The sequence below is a fragment of the Leptonychotes weddellii genome, chromosome 1 (assembly GCF_054177405.1).
Source record: "Leptonychotes weddellii isolate Sample4059 chromosome 1, ASM5417740v2, whole genome shotgun sequence".
Classification (NCBI taxonomy): domain Eukaryota; kingdom Metazoa; phylum Chordata; class Mammalia; order Carnivora; family Phocidae; genus Leptonychotes; species Leptonychotes weddellii.
In genome coordinates, this window is record NC_138369.1 from 28,606,834 (window position 1) to 28,622,096 (window position 15,263).

A 15,263-nucleotide genomic window follows, 5' to 3' on the forward strand; every position below is an offset into this window, starting at 1 on the left:
AGACCCTGTGCAAACCCACATCTTTGTCCTTTTTGCCTTCTAGGGAATTCTAGGCCGGACAGGTATCAGTAGCTTTGGCCCTAGTGAAGAAAGGAAAGGTAGAGACATCCGTGACCTTTTAAATCTTCGTTTTTCTACCCAGCCTGGTGTTTCTCATTACTGTTTTACAGACTGGAAGGAAATAGATTTTGTGCCATGTAAATTATTTTGAGCTTATGGTCTCTGGCTAGAAAGCCAGGGCTGTTCCTCAGAGGTTATTTTATGCCAGTCCATTAGCATGAGCTCCTTATTGATGAACCAATAAAACATGACCTGCCTGAGCCTGGTAATGGAATCTACCAACTCATAATTAGTATTCAGGTAAAGCGCCACCACATTAATCTGCTTTCCCTTCCATGGTAATTGGTGTTTAATTTCTATTTTATTAAGCAGGATTGGTAAATCTTGAGAGATTCCAGTTCTAGGCATTTACTCTAAGAGGCTTTTATGTCCTTCATTGGAAACCTGTAATGCTTTAACTTGCTGTGTACTTTAAACTCTAAGAAGCCCTTTGTGATCTCCCGTGGGCCCCATGCCAACTCTGAAAGGCAGAGTAAGGTAGATATCACAAAGCCCCATTTTAAATCACGAGGAAACGTGAGGCTCAAGAGCAGTCACAGGTGGCAAAACATGAATCTTGTCCTGATTCTCTCAACTCTACACAGGTCCTGTGCTGCATTTATAAAATATTCATAATGAAATTTATAAGGTGTTTTTATTGACTTGATTTATCAAATTAGTTCTGTCTTCCATTTCTGCACCACCCCACAAAGCCCGTGGGTAAATATACTATTTCAGAAGCTAGGGCTTGGATCTAAAATGCTGTCAGGATGACTATCTACTCAGTTAAGATAAAATAAAGTTCTGCCCAAGCAAAACAATTTTAAAAACCAGATACAAATGTGTAAGGGGATGCATTTATTCCCAAAACACTTGGCCTCTACTCCCCTCCAATACCGGAAAATGAATTCTCCTCTGTGCACAATAATCTGTGACAAACTCGAACTGGCATATTGGGTTAATAAACTATTATGAAAATCAATAGTAATTAAAGGGAACACTTAGCTGACAAAGTTGATAAAACTGAATGTATTTGTGAGCTCTTAATTTTCTTTTCCCCCTTAATTGTTTCCTCTGGCTGTCACGGCTTTCAATTGTTTGCTATCCAAATATCAAAAAAGCTGAGCTAGACTGGGTATTAGTGGGTAATTTCAATTACTAAAAGCATGAATTGGTATTCCACTTTTTAAAAGAACTTCTCTAAGCTTGGACTTACTCCTTTAAACTCTGTCAGTGTGCACTATGATTGATGGTTGCATGGAAAATGGTGACCAATTGCTTTCCTATGGAATCGGTATAAATGGATTTGAGTTGCAGCAGGACGCACCAAGTTTAGATGTTTGACAATTTCCAGATTGTGGATTCCTAATTACTCAAAGAATCTTTCTTTTCTCTTCTATCTTCCCCTTCCTGACTCCTGTGGGGAATGTGATACAGAAATGGCGAGACACAGAACCAAGATATATAATGAAAAACCCACCAGAAAATTTTCTTTCTTTACTAATGATTCCAGGACCAAATTTGGGGAACATATGAAATCTGTGACTTCATAGGTCTAGTGAGGTATAGATGTTTTTATTAGAAGTTATGGAATTTAGGTAAACTACCTAGGAAAATGCAGCTCCAAATCCATGCCTATTCTGCAATCAGAGTTTTCATTTGCCTAAATTATCTGGGTAACTGACATATTTTTTCATTCATATCCATCCACCTATGAAAAACATACTCCATGTCATCTGTATGCCTTTAGGCAATCAGGTCGGTCTTGATGATGCAGAGACACACAATCCCTGACCTCAAGACCTTCAGTCATCTACTCCTCAAGACATCTCATCAACCAACACAAACCCCCACACTAAAAAGGAGGCAGGGTGTAGAGGCCATAATGGCTGAGCTCTGCCTGTTGGCAAGAATGGCAATAGGGGGAAGCTAATTGCAGTGGTTGGATACAAGGACATGGTGAGTGGGTCCTGCTGGGTGGCATAGGGGAACTTAACAAGAACCACCACCCTCTCATTTCCTGGTGGTGAAGGATCAACTATCTGTGAGATCAAAGACACTTTCCAGCAGTTTCTAAACCGGGACAAAAATGACATCGTGCCCATCAACCTGTACATGGCAGAGATGGTGTGCCTTGTGCCCGATACCCCAACAGTGCTCCATTCACACTGTTCTGGAGCTCCTGTCCCAGGAGCATCCCTATGATGCCGCCAAGGACTCCATCCTGTGCAGGGCCGGGGGTATGCTCATAGCCAAGGATCTGCCCCACGGCCCTCCCCACAGCCACGCAGCCTCGCCCTGGGCTTGCCATCAGCCCTTCTCTAAGTTGTGAGCCTCGGATTTCCAATTCCCTGCCCCTTCGCCCTCCATTGAGAGGCTAGGTGAGGTTCTTCCGGATTACTGCGGTGCTGTCTTCTCAGTCAAGGCTGGTTAGGGAACAGGAAGCCTGAGAGTCTTCTCTTCACTACCTCTTCCCTGTGTTGTTACACAGCGTCATTGCTGATGTTAAAGTAACGTCTTGTTTCTCTCCCCTACCAAAGGAAAAAAAAAAAAGGAGACAGAATGTACAAAGGAAATGATACCCTATGACAAGTGTTCTGAAAAGAAAAACAAAAGATGGTGTGAGAAGGCCACGGCCGGCCTCGGGGAATTCACGGCAGACTTCCTAGAGTGTATTAGTTTACTCCGGCTGCCATAGCACCATAACAAAGTACCGCAGACCGGGGGAGCTTAAACAACAGAAATTTACTTTCTCACGGTTCTGGAGGCTGGAAGTCTAAGATCAAGGTGCCTGCAAGTTCGTTTCCCCTAAGACCTCTCTTTTTGGCTTGCAGACAGCTGTCTTCACACGGTCTTCCCTCTGTGTACTAGGTCCTAATCTCTTCTTATAAGGACACCAGCCATATTGGATTATGACCTCAAGTCACCCAAATTACCACTTTAAAGGCCTTATCTCCAAATACATTGTGAGGTACTAGGGGTCAGGGCTTCCACATATGGATTTGAAAGGGGACACAATTTAGCCCAGAACACAGGGGAAGCTACTTTCAAACTGGGACTTGAAGCAAAAGCAGAATTGACTCAAGTCAGGAGCTGGGGAAGAGGGAGAGAGCATTCTGTGCCAAAGGTAGCCCACACACCAAGGCCTGGAAATGAGAGAAAGTGGCGTACTTGGCACAGGGCAAGCATTCCGGGATGGCTAGAGCCTAGATGGGACATGCAAAGCTACAAGATCTGAGGCTGAGCACGAGAAGGGATGGACTGTGGTGGTCCTTGCCATCCAAGTTATGGTTGGGACAAGGAGCACTTGGAAGAATTTTAAGCAAGAGACTGAGGATCAGATCTGTAGTCATCTAATCCATCAAGCCTGCTGACGGGGGCCTGAATACATAGCACGAGGCCTCCGTAAAATGGCAGCGGGCCGTTCACCTGTCACAGAGAGACGTAGTGGTGGAGGTGCCGAGGAGGATGACCCTCCTTGCACACCCAGGTTCGGTTTAGGAAGCTCTTTCCTATAGGGGATCTTTTTTGATCCTGCCACCTCAATGCTGGGGAAACCAGGGCTCAGAGAGGTCAAGGATGCTGCCCAAGGAAGGCCCCAAAGCTAGCAAGTGGCGAGCCTGGATTGGAACTCTAGCCTTTTCACCTTTTGGCTCCAGCCCTTCTGAGGAACTCAGCCTCCTTTCTGAGTGATGGACAGCATTCTCCAGCCTCTCTTCCAAGAAGTCCTGCAGCACATAGTTCTTTGTGGTCCACTCGACACCCTTGTTAAAATGTTCACTCTTTTAAGGAGGAAAAAAAGCTGTCATTTGAGAGGCATTTACTTCCATAATTACAGCCACCATTTGGCGAAGTTGAGTGAGAAAACCCCAGTGACTTAAAAGACAAACCACCATATGCCACAATCTGTCACGGGCTAGCCTTTGACAGAAAACAGTTTGATGGAAAGTTTTCTGTTGTATTTTCAAAAGAGACAGGCACATTATGGGGAACCACACCGATACAGTGATAGAGTTTGCTCATTATTGGCTTGTGTTTTTTCAACCACTTTTATGTGCTATCTTCTCATCTCCCCTTGCTGCTCACCTCCCCCACCCGTCCTTTATAAAAGTCTTTGCCCCAAAGCCTCCCTGAACTTTCTGGGTACCATTAGCAAGATCACATTTCTTTTCTTTTCATCTTTGTCACCTGGCCCTCTGTCATCCCCGGGACTGTTTTGTCTAAGACCCAGACTAAGAAACTTTTCTCATTATGCTCCACTAACGTCTCCAGGCCAAAAAGGACCAGAAACGGAGGCTGGTGGTGGTGATCTCTGAGTCCCGCCAGCTTAGAACACAGCTGAGATTTCTACAGTGCCCACCTCCCTCCCCTTCCTTTGTCCTTTGGGGCCCACCTGGCCTTCTCGGGGCCTCACTATCTCCAAGGCCACTCGGCCTTGACTGGAGTCTGCCTGAACCCTATGTTTAACCTGAAGTCTTGCCTAATAAGTAATCTACACTAGAAATTAATATCCTAAGAATCATTCATTTAGACTAGTAGGTCTCAACCCAGGAGTGATTTTTGTCCCCCAAGGAACACTTGAAAATGTTTGGGCACATTTTTGTTTATCACAACCTGGGGGAAGGGTGTCGGTAACGTCTGGTGGGCGGAAGCCAGGGATGCTGCTAAATACCCTACAAGGCACAGTGTAGGCTCCCCACCCCCAACTAAAAATCTTTCTGACCCCAAATGTCAATGGTGCTGAAGCTGAGAAACTATGATCTCGACAACCACTAATACTTAAGACTTTATTCTATGCCAGACCTTAGAGTAGAAATAAGGGATTCTGTGAGAAATATATATTTTTACCCCCTAAAAACTCAGTCTAGGGGGCGTTATATATAATTTAGAATGTTTTCAGTTACAAGTAACAAAATGCCCAAAGAAGGGCTTAACGATAGTTGCAATTTTCTCATGAAACAAAAATCTGGAAGTAGATTGGGGATTGGTTAACCCAACAGTTCCACAATGTCAGGTGTCTGCTGGGTCAGCCTCTCCAGAATATTTTTGGCTTTCCCCTCATGGTTGTAAAATGGCTGTCACCCTGACATTCTCACCAGATAACCCTCAAGGCAGGATGGATGAGGAGCATAAGGGATCTCCTCTCATGTATCCATTCTTATGAGGGAGAAAAATTCTTTCCAGAAGCTCCCCAATGCCCAGTAGCTTTTTTCTTATATCCTTCATGCCCAAACTGGGATACCTGCCTGTCTTTAAATCCTGCAGGGAAAGTTGGGAATGGAATTAGTATGGGTGACTTAGACCAGGACTCAGCACACTTTTTTTTTTTTTTTTTTTTGGGTAAAGTGCCATGTAGCACATATTTTAGGCTTTGTGTATAATATATGATCTGTGTTGCACATTCTTCTTCTTTTAATTTTTATAACCTTTAAAAATGTTAAAACTATTCTTAGCTCATGGGCTGTAGAAAAACAGGCCATGGACCACAGTTTGCTGATCCCTGCAATACCTGTACAAAATCGGGATTCTACTAGCAAGGAGAATGGGGATAATGGCTATTGGTGGGCAGGGAACTATATCTGCCGTGGAAAGGTGCAAGTACAATGTAACTATAATACAGTAAGTACAAGTGCTATAAGAATGCACACAAGAGGCTGTAGTAGCCAGCCTCAGAGATGATCCTCAGTGGTCCATGCCTCCTACTATTCACACTCTTGTATCCGGAGGGTCTGTTGGGCTAATGGAAGGGACAGTACATGACTTTAGAGGCCAGGTCATAAAAGACATCTTCACTTCTACCTCACTCTCTTGGAGTACCCATGCTGAGGGAAGCCAGCTGCTGTATTTTAAGATACTCAACTGCTGAGAGGCCCACATAGTGAGGAGCTGAGGCTTTCCACCCACAACCGGCACCAGGTTGCCTGCCATGTGAATGAACGACCTTGCAAGCAGCTCCTCCAGCCCCAGGCAAGCCTTCAGTCGACTGAAGCTCAGACTGATACCTTGACTGCAACCTCATGAGAAAGGCTGAGCCAGAACTTCTCAGCTCAGCTGCTTCTGAATTCCTGACCCACAGGAACTGCAAAATAATACCCATTTGTTTTAGATCCCTTAGTTTTGGGTTGATTTATTATGCAGCCACAGACAACAAATACAGAAGCATCTGGGAGGGGTGAAAATGCCTTGGCCTTAAGACTCTTAGCATGGAATTTTTAAACATCAGTGAGTCAGTAAGGTGCGGTGGGGGGGGGTATACAATAGACTAGGACTTGGGAAACCTGGGACCCCAAGTTCATTTGTGAACTTGGGGCACATTGACTCACTTCTTTGAACAGCATAAGCAAAACCTGGGGAGAAGAGGGTGACTGTCAGAAAAATGAGAGAACTATCAAAAGTTTGTGAAATAACCTATATATTATGATGCAAGGCTCAGTTCTATTTTCTCCAAGATAGTAAATAATGTATCTTTCTTCCCCATCCATCTTGAAAACAAAAATACAGAAAAACCCATGGCAGCAGGAGAGGGTGGCCAGGATTACAAGTGTCCGGCATCAGGAAAAGAGACTATGCTGGGAATAGTGGTTCAGAACCAAGGACAGTAGCCTACATACCTCTACCACTCCCCCCACAGAACACTTGGGGCTTGATATGCATTTTATGGCATCCATTCTTTGATACATAAAATTAGAAGAGTTGAATCATATGCTATTTAAAACTCAGTCTGATCTGTAAATTCATGATTCCAGGTTATGTGCACTGATCTCAAATCCCTGTCAAATCCCCTGTTCAGTTTCTGCCAATGCAGAAGGTCAGCCTTGTCTCTCAGATGGACATAGCATTAAGGGTGATATATTGAACTCACATCAATTTACCACTGAAATGAGGACAAGCAAAGGGTGCTAATTTTTTTCTCTTTATTCAGCTCACATTTACTGCTGTTTGCTATCATTTGCCAAGCCCTGCAGGGGATAAAGGAGGGAAGTCACAGATTCTTTCTTCAAAAAGTCTGCAGTCTAGAGGGGAAATGACAAGGACTCAAATAACTCTTCTTTCTGCATTTCTCCTTCCTCCTTTATATATACACTGTACTCATCTCCTTAAATAAGACTGACTCTCAGAGAATGATCTTATAACAGACATTTTTACTTTGATGTGGGTTTAACTCACTGTGTTACTGTGCACTTTAAACCTCATCTGTCCTATGGGATGGAAGATTTAATTGTCTGTTAAAGAAATTTGAGGCCATCATTACCAGACATTTTTTAATTTGGTCAAGTCCACTGTTAAAATTTCTTCATCTGCAAAATGGGACTAATGGTATTGACACTGCCTATTTGTTTTTGTTTTGTTTTGTTTTTTTAGAGAGAGAGCGTGAGCATGCACACAAGTGGGATGGGAGGGGCAGAGAGAGAAGGAGAGAGAGAATCTTAAGCAGGCTCCACACCCAGCATGGCACCCGATGGGGGGCTCAATCTCACGACCTTGAGATCATGACCTGAGCTGAAATCAAGAGTCCAATGCTTAACCGACTGAGCCACCCAGGAGCCCCAGCACTGCCCATTTTTAGCTTTTGCCAGCTTAGTACTCCTCGTTCCAGTGCTGTGATAGTAAACCCAACCATGATTCCATGTGGCTGTGATTGGACTGTCAGTCAAATCCACAGCCTGGGCCCTGGAGTAGCCATAGCGCCACCATTCATAGGGATTGGTTCAAGGAATGGGTACATGACCAAAGCAGGGCCACTTAAACCTCTACACATGACCTGATTTCTGCTTCATCTAGAATTGCAGTCTACAAGGATGATGTAAGCTTTAGCTGCTTGTAGGAAGCCATCTACAATAGGAGAAGATGGTGTTAACATGTTGAAAAAAATGAAGCTAAGATACAGAGAAGGAAGGAGCAAGAGAGAAAGAGAGAGAATAATGAGAAAGGTAGAGAGAGGTAGTTTTGTCTCTGGATCTAGCCAGGCCTGAATGTAGCACATTTTATATAAGCCGATACATTCTCTTTTTTGCTTATGCACATTTAAGATATGTTTCTTTCATTTATAGCCTAAAAGAATCCTAACATGCTAATTATAAGAGTTATTATGAGGGCCAAATAAAAATCTTTGAAAGCCCTTCATCAAACACAAAGTATAAAACCTGTGGGTCGCCTGGGTGGCTCAGTCATTTAAGTGACGGACTCTTGGTTTTCACTCAGGTCATGATCTCAGGGTCGTGAGATCGAGCCCCAAGTCAGTCTCTGCACCGGGTATGAGCCTGCTTAAGATTCTCTCTCTCCCTCTCTCTCTCTGCAACCCCCCCCGCCCTCTCTCTCCCTCTCTCTAAAAAAAAAGAGAGAAAAAATATGAACACTGAGGTAATGTTCTCCAGAACTAACCCTTTAATCTCTCCATTCATTTCAAAGTGCATAAATAGATTCTATTCCATGCAATTCCATGTCCTGAAGCCAGATGTCCTGTTGATGGGGCAAATCTTCAATCTTCCTTCTTTTGACATTAAGCTAACGTGTTTCATTTATTAAATTTCTCCATGAACTAAACAACAACCTGAAAAGATCTCTATGTTCTTTTTTTTTTTTAAAGATTTTATTTATTTGACAGAGAGATAGAGAGAGAGAACAAGTAGGCAGAGAGGCAGGCAGAGGGAGAGGGAGAAGCAGGCTCCCCGCCGAGCAGGGAGCCCGATGCGGGGTCAATCCCAGGACCCTGGGATCATGACCTGAGCCGAAGGCAGCTGCTTAACCAACTGAGCCACCCAGGTGCCCCAAAGATCTCTATGTTCTTTCAATACAGGTTAAAAATGCAGAGCTCCTCAAAGTTAGGTGCAACCAGCTTTTGGCATTACTTGATAATAAGAACCTTAAGGGAATCCCTGCTCCCTTGATGTTTTGCTTAAATCACCATGGAATGGCTCCTGCTTTGGATGATAGAATTCTCCGCCATTCACTGCCCTTGACTTCATCTGTGCTAAGATGAATCCATAACAGTGACATTCCCGGAATTCTGAGAGAGGGCAAAAACGTTGGCAGATGTTTTCTCCAATTAATTTCTCTATGTCTCTCTCTCTCTTCTGTGGGGGGCACAGGCAACTTAGAAAAAACCTTAACTTTTCCAAAGCATTTTTAGGAAGTCTTTTTGGAGTTCTGACTTACAGTTAGAACTGTAATTAGTTTTATTTTTTGCCCCCAAACTTGAAATATCTCTGCTGGAAACAGGGGACTTGGCCTTTTCTCCAAAAGTAGGAACATATTTGGAATATAATTAAGACATGTTGAAGATTTGAGGGGTGAAGTGACAGGCGCTGAAGTGGGATCTCAAAGCTTGCTGGATCTGAGCTTCCAGCTGATACAGGTGGTTTTGAGCCCTCCAGAAGCCATCCAGCCCAGCAATTGCTAAAAATTGATCTAGGGGCACTTGGGTGGCTCAGTCAGTTAAGCATCTGACTCTTGATTTCGGCTCAGGTCATGATGTCATCGGGTCATGAGATTGAGCCCTGTGTCAGAGCTCTGCTTGAGAATGAGGTCGGCTTGAGATTCTCTCTCCCTCGCCCCCTCCCCCCACTCACGCTCTCTAGAAATAAATAAATACAATAAATAAATAAATAAATATCTTTAAAAAATTGATCTATAGTCCATAGGTCTTCCTGATAAGCTACTTAATAACTGAAAAAAAAAATGCTGGTTTCCTAGATTGTCATTGTTACACATGGAGTCTCTTCCTAAAAACCTATTAGTTACTAAGTAGTTACTGATGCTTATTCAAATTTGACATCCAGAAACTAAATTTAGTGCACTATCTGAGGCCTGAGATTCAGTATCAGTTGACCATGTACCAGCTACACCAGTCCTGTCTCTATTCCTCCTTATTCCAGGAAAACCAAGTTCATGACCTACTTTGGGTCTTTGCACTTGCTGTTTCCTCTGCCTTAGAATGCAGCTTCTTAATTTTTCGCACATTTGGCTCCATCTTGCCACTCAGGTATCAGCCCAAATGACTCCTCAGGGATGTCTTCCCTGCTCACCTCATTAAAATAGCCACCCACTGGTCTCTCTTGGTCACCTTATCCTATTTTGTTTCATACATTGCTTTTTATGTTTATTGTCAGTCTCACCCCTGGAATTTCCCTGAGAACAAGGGCCTTGTTCATCTCTTTCACATCTATATCACCAGCTTCTAGAAACTACATCAAATGCGTGGGGGACACTCAGTAAGTATTCGCTGGATGAAAAAATCTGGCTTCCAGGCAACTTTACATAGTAGCTTGCAGATATTAGATTCTTCCTGGACATTGGTAGGAGGCAGCACAGGCGGACTATGGTGTTTTCTGCTGCACTAAAAAAATGATTGCAGGCTTTTTATTTCTTTTTAAGATTTTAAAAAAAATTTTATTTATTTATTTGACAGCGAGAGAGGAAACACAAGTAGGGGGAGTGGGAGAGGGAGAAGCAGGCTTCTCGCCAAGCAGGGAGCCCGATGCGGGGCTTGATCCCAGGACCCTGGAATCATGACCTGAGCCCAGGCACCCCCCTTTTTAAGATTTTATTTTTAAGTAATCTCTATACCCAACATGGAGTTCAAACTCACAGCCCCGAGAACAAGAGTCACAGGCTCTACTGACCAAGCCAGCCAGGCACCCTGATTGCAGGCTTTTTAAAAGGCTTAGAGTCACTAATCAAGAAGGCCTCTTCATTGTAGGGGTACCTGGCTGGCTCAGTAGGAAGAGTATGTGACTCTTGATCTTGGGACTGTGCATTTGAGTCCCACACCGGGTGTAGAGATTATGTAAATGAAAATAAAACTTAAAAAAAAATGGGTTCTTCATTGGAATTCATAGATGGGTTCTAGAGGCCTGTGAACCCTCTGAAATTTTATACATATTTTTCTGGGAAGAAATGTTCTTCTTATTCCCAGTGGGATGTGCAGTGCCCATCCAGTGCTTGGCTAAAACTGACTTGCCACTATTCTAGAGAGTCCAGCCCAATGCTGCTGCACCAAAGCACACACCTGCGCAAGCAGCATTTCTGCCTTTCCAGCTCAGGCATTCTTCATTCACACTCTGAGCAAGTTGCAAACTGAGTACTCTTATTTGCCTTTATGGGCTTTTAAAAAAACTGATTGTATATGAAAGAGATGCTTAAAACTACTGAAGTTCCTAGGAATTTTGTGGACAGAGGTGCAAAAATAAAGCAGAAAACAGGTTTGGAAAACTCTGATGACTTCTTTGTTGCCCCAAACTCTCTATGCTTGGATAACATAGGTATAACCAAGGCACTTCAAAGTAGTTTGCTTCTGCTGTCAGTCCTGTGGGTGGCTCCGATTTCAGGCCCTGGAGTCAGGTGGGCTCGTGTTCAAGTCCAGGCACACCCACTCTGTGTGATCACGCACAAGCTTCAGTTTCAGCATTACAAAATGGTGCACTAGGCTTGGAGGATTGGGGTGGGGGTACCAGATGCTGAGCACTGTTCTAGCTACTTTATACATATTAGCTCAGCACTATGATATAATATAATATAATATAATATAATATAATATAATATAATATAATATAATATATTCTCCTCATAAGAATCTCTAAGGTAGGTCATTTAAAAATCATTGCCATTTTATAGACTGGGAGACTGAGGCACAGAGGACCAAAGACACACAGCTATTAAATGTCCCGTACATACACAACTGCCCACTGCCCGACACAGAGTAGGCATGTCATCTGGACTCTGGAATTGCTGGAATGACTACATGGGAAGATGAATGTGGAACGTGAAGCTCAGTACAGAGCAGGCGTTGGATAGAGGTTACTGTTTCCTTGAGAGCAGTCCTCCTTGTTGGAATCGTTGGCAGCAGCACTAACACCACCGCCCCCCCCCGCCATGTAGCCTGATCCCAGAAGACATTATGAATATTCTATTTTTGTGGACCAAAATGTAATACGGGTAAACCCAGCTTGGACTGCAAGTTGTTTGTAAAACACATCTCTGTCCTTGTTGACAGTGACAAATGCAGCCCAAAGTGTGATGTGCAGTGTTCAGGGCAGAGGCTGTGGACTCCTCCCATCTGGTTGTATGGCATGATTTTGATTATGGTTCTCTAGTTATCCCTGCAATTACTTGGTTTATTCAATATTCTTTTTTTTTTTTTAAAGATTTTATTTATTTATTTGATTGAGAGAGAGAGAACAGGAGAGAGAAAGAGAGAGAGCACCAGTAGGGGGGAGGAGTAAAGGGAGAGGGAGAAGCAGACTCCCTGCTGAGCAGGGAGCCCAATATGGGGCTCAATCCCAGGACCCTGGGCAGATGCTTAACCAGTTGAGCCACCCAGGTGCCCCTCAGTATTCTTTTAGTAAACTTTCCCCCTCCTTATTTTTGTTAACTGTGTTCTTTGCTTGCAACTAAGGACTCGAGATTTTCATTGCATTTGAGAATTCATCCAACATTTACAGAGGAGGTACTATGTGATAGGCACTGGATACAGCAAAACATTCCTGCTCTCAAGGATCTTATCTGAAAATAGCCTTACCCTTCTTTTCCTTCTTTCCTGCAATGGGTCATCCAGCTCCTTCAACCTTTCCTAGGTGACGAGTTTCAGTTCCGTCACCCTCCTGGTCCCCGTCCCTGATGCTCTGTAGGTTGACAGAGTATTTGTGAGGAATCTTACATAGCAAGTACCAGAGACTCAATCAAATTGGATTAAGTTTAAAATATAAATATATATATATATAGGTTCAGGAAACTGAACATTTTAGGGCCAGTCAGCTTCAGGTTCGTCAGTGGCTCTGCACTTAGCGTGCTCGGGTTGCCATAACACATATTCCACACTGGGGGCTTATAAAACAGATCTTTACTGTCTCTGTTTTGGAGGCCAGAAGTTCCTGATGAAGGTGTGGGCAGGGCTGGTTCCCTCCGAGGCTGTGAGGGAGAATCTGCTCCATGCCTCTCTCGTACTTTTGGGTGGTTTGCTGACAATCTTTGGCATTCCTTGAAATGAGCCTACGTAAAATATTAAGTAGCAGAGAACGGACAGAATGCTCCCATTCGGTAGTCCACAAAATGAGCCTTATTTAATTCTTCCATGATAGAAGTTTCCTGGCTGAGGAAAAGCTCTCCTCAGGAAACTCGGGGTCTTCCCGAACTCCTCATCAGAAATAAGCAGTAGTTCCAGAAGTTGTCCCTTAAGTTACGGACCCCAGAGTACTCACATCTCCTCATGTAGCATTTACATCCCCATTTGCATTTTGAACCAAACTTTCTGGAAGCTCACTCACTCATGTGACAAGGTTCTCACAAGAAAAGACACTGTGCCTTGAGCACTTATTAATATTCATCATTATTTCTAAGTGAAGACCAGAATGAGATGATGTTATCAGGCATATAAAAATGCATTATGAAAAGTCACCAAATAATGCTCTGCAGAGGATGCACCTAAAGCTTTAAAGATACAGTCAGTACATTCTGCTCTACTAGAATCCCACTTGAGCTAATCCAGAAAGTGAGTAGAATTGCAGGTGGAAATGTATGTTAAATGAAGCACAATGGATACATGGAGCATAAAGGTTATTTGCAAATCTGGCTTTTGAATCATAATGGACCTGGTTCGAATCCTCCCTCCAGCCCTGTACTCTCTGGGCAAGTAACTAAACAGCTGCAAGCATCAGTTTCCTCATCTGCAATATGGAAATAAATATGTGTCCCTCATAAGGTGGTTTTGAGGATCAGATAGGTTAACCTATGAGATCATAATGGCAGAGCACCTGTCTATAAAAAACACTCAGCCAAATGGCAACCATTGTGAAGTTAAACAAACAAATAAACAAACAACTTTTTCCTTAAATAATTAGAAAACCATAAGTGCACAGGAACCTTTGGCTTGAACATGTTTAGGTAAATGGAATCTCTGAAAAACCACACCCGGAGATTTTTTTTTTTTTTTTCCATCTTGAAAGAGGTACCCTATCACATTGCAAAAGGCGTGTTTCATTGTGTGTTTAGTCTGTAGTAGAAGAGTAAGTTATACCTCTAAGTAACTGTTTTGAAAAGCCATCCATGCATACAGACTGTGCGGAGTTCTTTAAGAAAAAAACGGGAGCAAATATTCTGGCATCTTCCATTGCAACCGAGAAAAGTGTGGAGATGTTATATAAGCATAAAGGACTAAGGATGATGGACGCTGTTCCAGCCAGAAGGGGAAACACAGAGGGAGTTTGTGGATGGTGGCGTCCTTTCTGAGTGACAGGCCTGGTTTCCTATAGTCCACCACTGCTGTAATATAAATTCAGAAGACATCTTGGAGCCTAGTAAATCAAAAATACATTTGAACCTTATTGATTAAATAAAAAAATCAAATCAGTCTTCTGCTGAAACCTATTTGCAGTTACAGGATATTACCTGAATTTTGACACCATGGAGGAAAAAAATGCCAACTAAAAACAGGGCGTTAAGAGTTTAGAAGGTCTTAGACTTTTTATATTTACTTGACTCACCTTGTCAAAGTCTAACATCACATTATACCTAACCAGTAAAGTAAGCGGTATTACCGTGGACAGGAATCAAAGGACACCTTAATTGTCCTTTTTCTTAAGGGCTCCTCATAATTTTATAGGATCTGATGAGGATTTCATTTTTGGTTGCCTTAATTGGGGAAGGAGTAAAAGGTGATAAGATGGGGTGAAGGGGAAGATGCTAAGAAATTTATCCCCCCATACCCATAAAGCATGAAAGGGAAGAGGTGTCCAGTCTCTTTTTGTTCAGATAATTGACCTTATTATTCTGATGATTAATGACCTGAGATCTCCTTCTAGCCCCATAATTTTGTAATTCCAAGATTAAAGTCTCTCTCCAGCTATCAAGGCAATTAAGGTAAGGATTACACTCGGGCCAAAGTGAGATTACGGTCAGAGTCATCCAGATAATTACTATAATCCTCTGCTTCCCTTTGGCACTGGAGGCCTGGCATGTTTAATCGAAAGAAAGGCCCTCTTGAGTGAGTGAGTGGATGGTTCGCCGGGTTCACTGAGAATTGCAGCTATGCTGGGCAAACCACAGTGACTGTCAGCTAATGCGGTGTCTGCCCTGCAGAACTGGGGAAGGGCTGACATAGCTGGGCTGAACGCAGTAGAGAGTCTTTTTTTTATTATTCTTATGTTAATCCCCATACATTACATCATTAG

The 15,263-nt window shown here is 43.1% G+C and overlaps 1 long non-coding RNA gene and 1 pseudogene across 1 annotated transcript in view; both read left to right on the top strand.

The window, feature by feature from the left end:
• The window catches only part of LOC145716774 (uncharacterized), a 53,489-nt gene that overhangs the window by 26,960 nt on the left and 11,266 nt on the right, over window positions 1-15,263 (top strand). The window lies entirely within an intron of this gene.
• Window positions 1,342-8,278, top strand: LOC145716889 (V-type proton ATPase subunit F pseudogene; annotated as a pseudogene).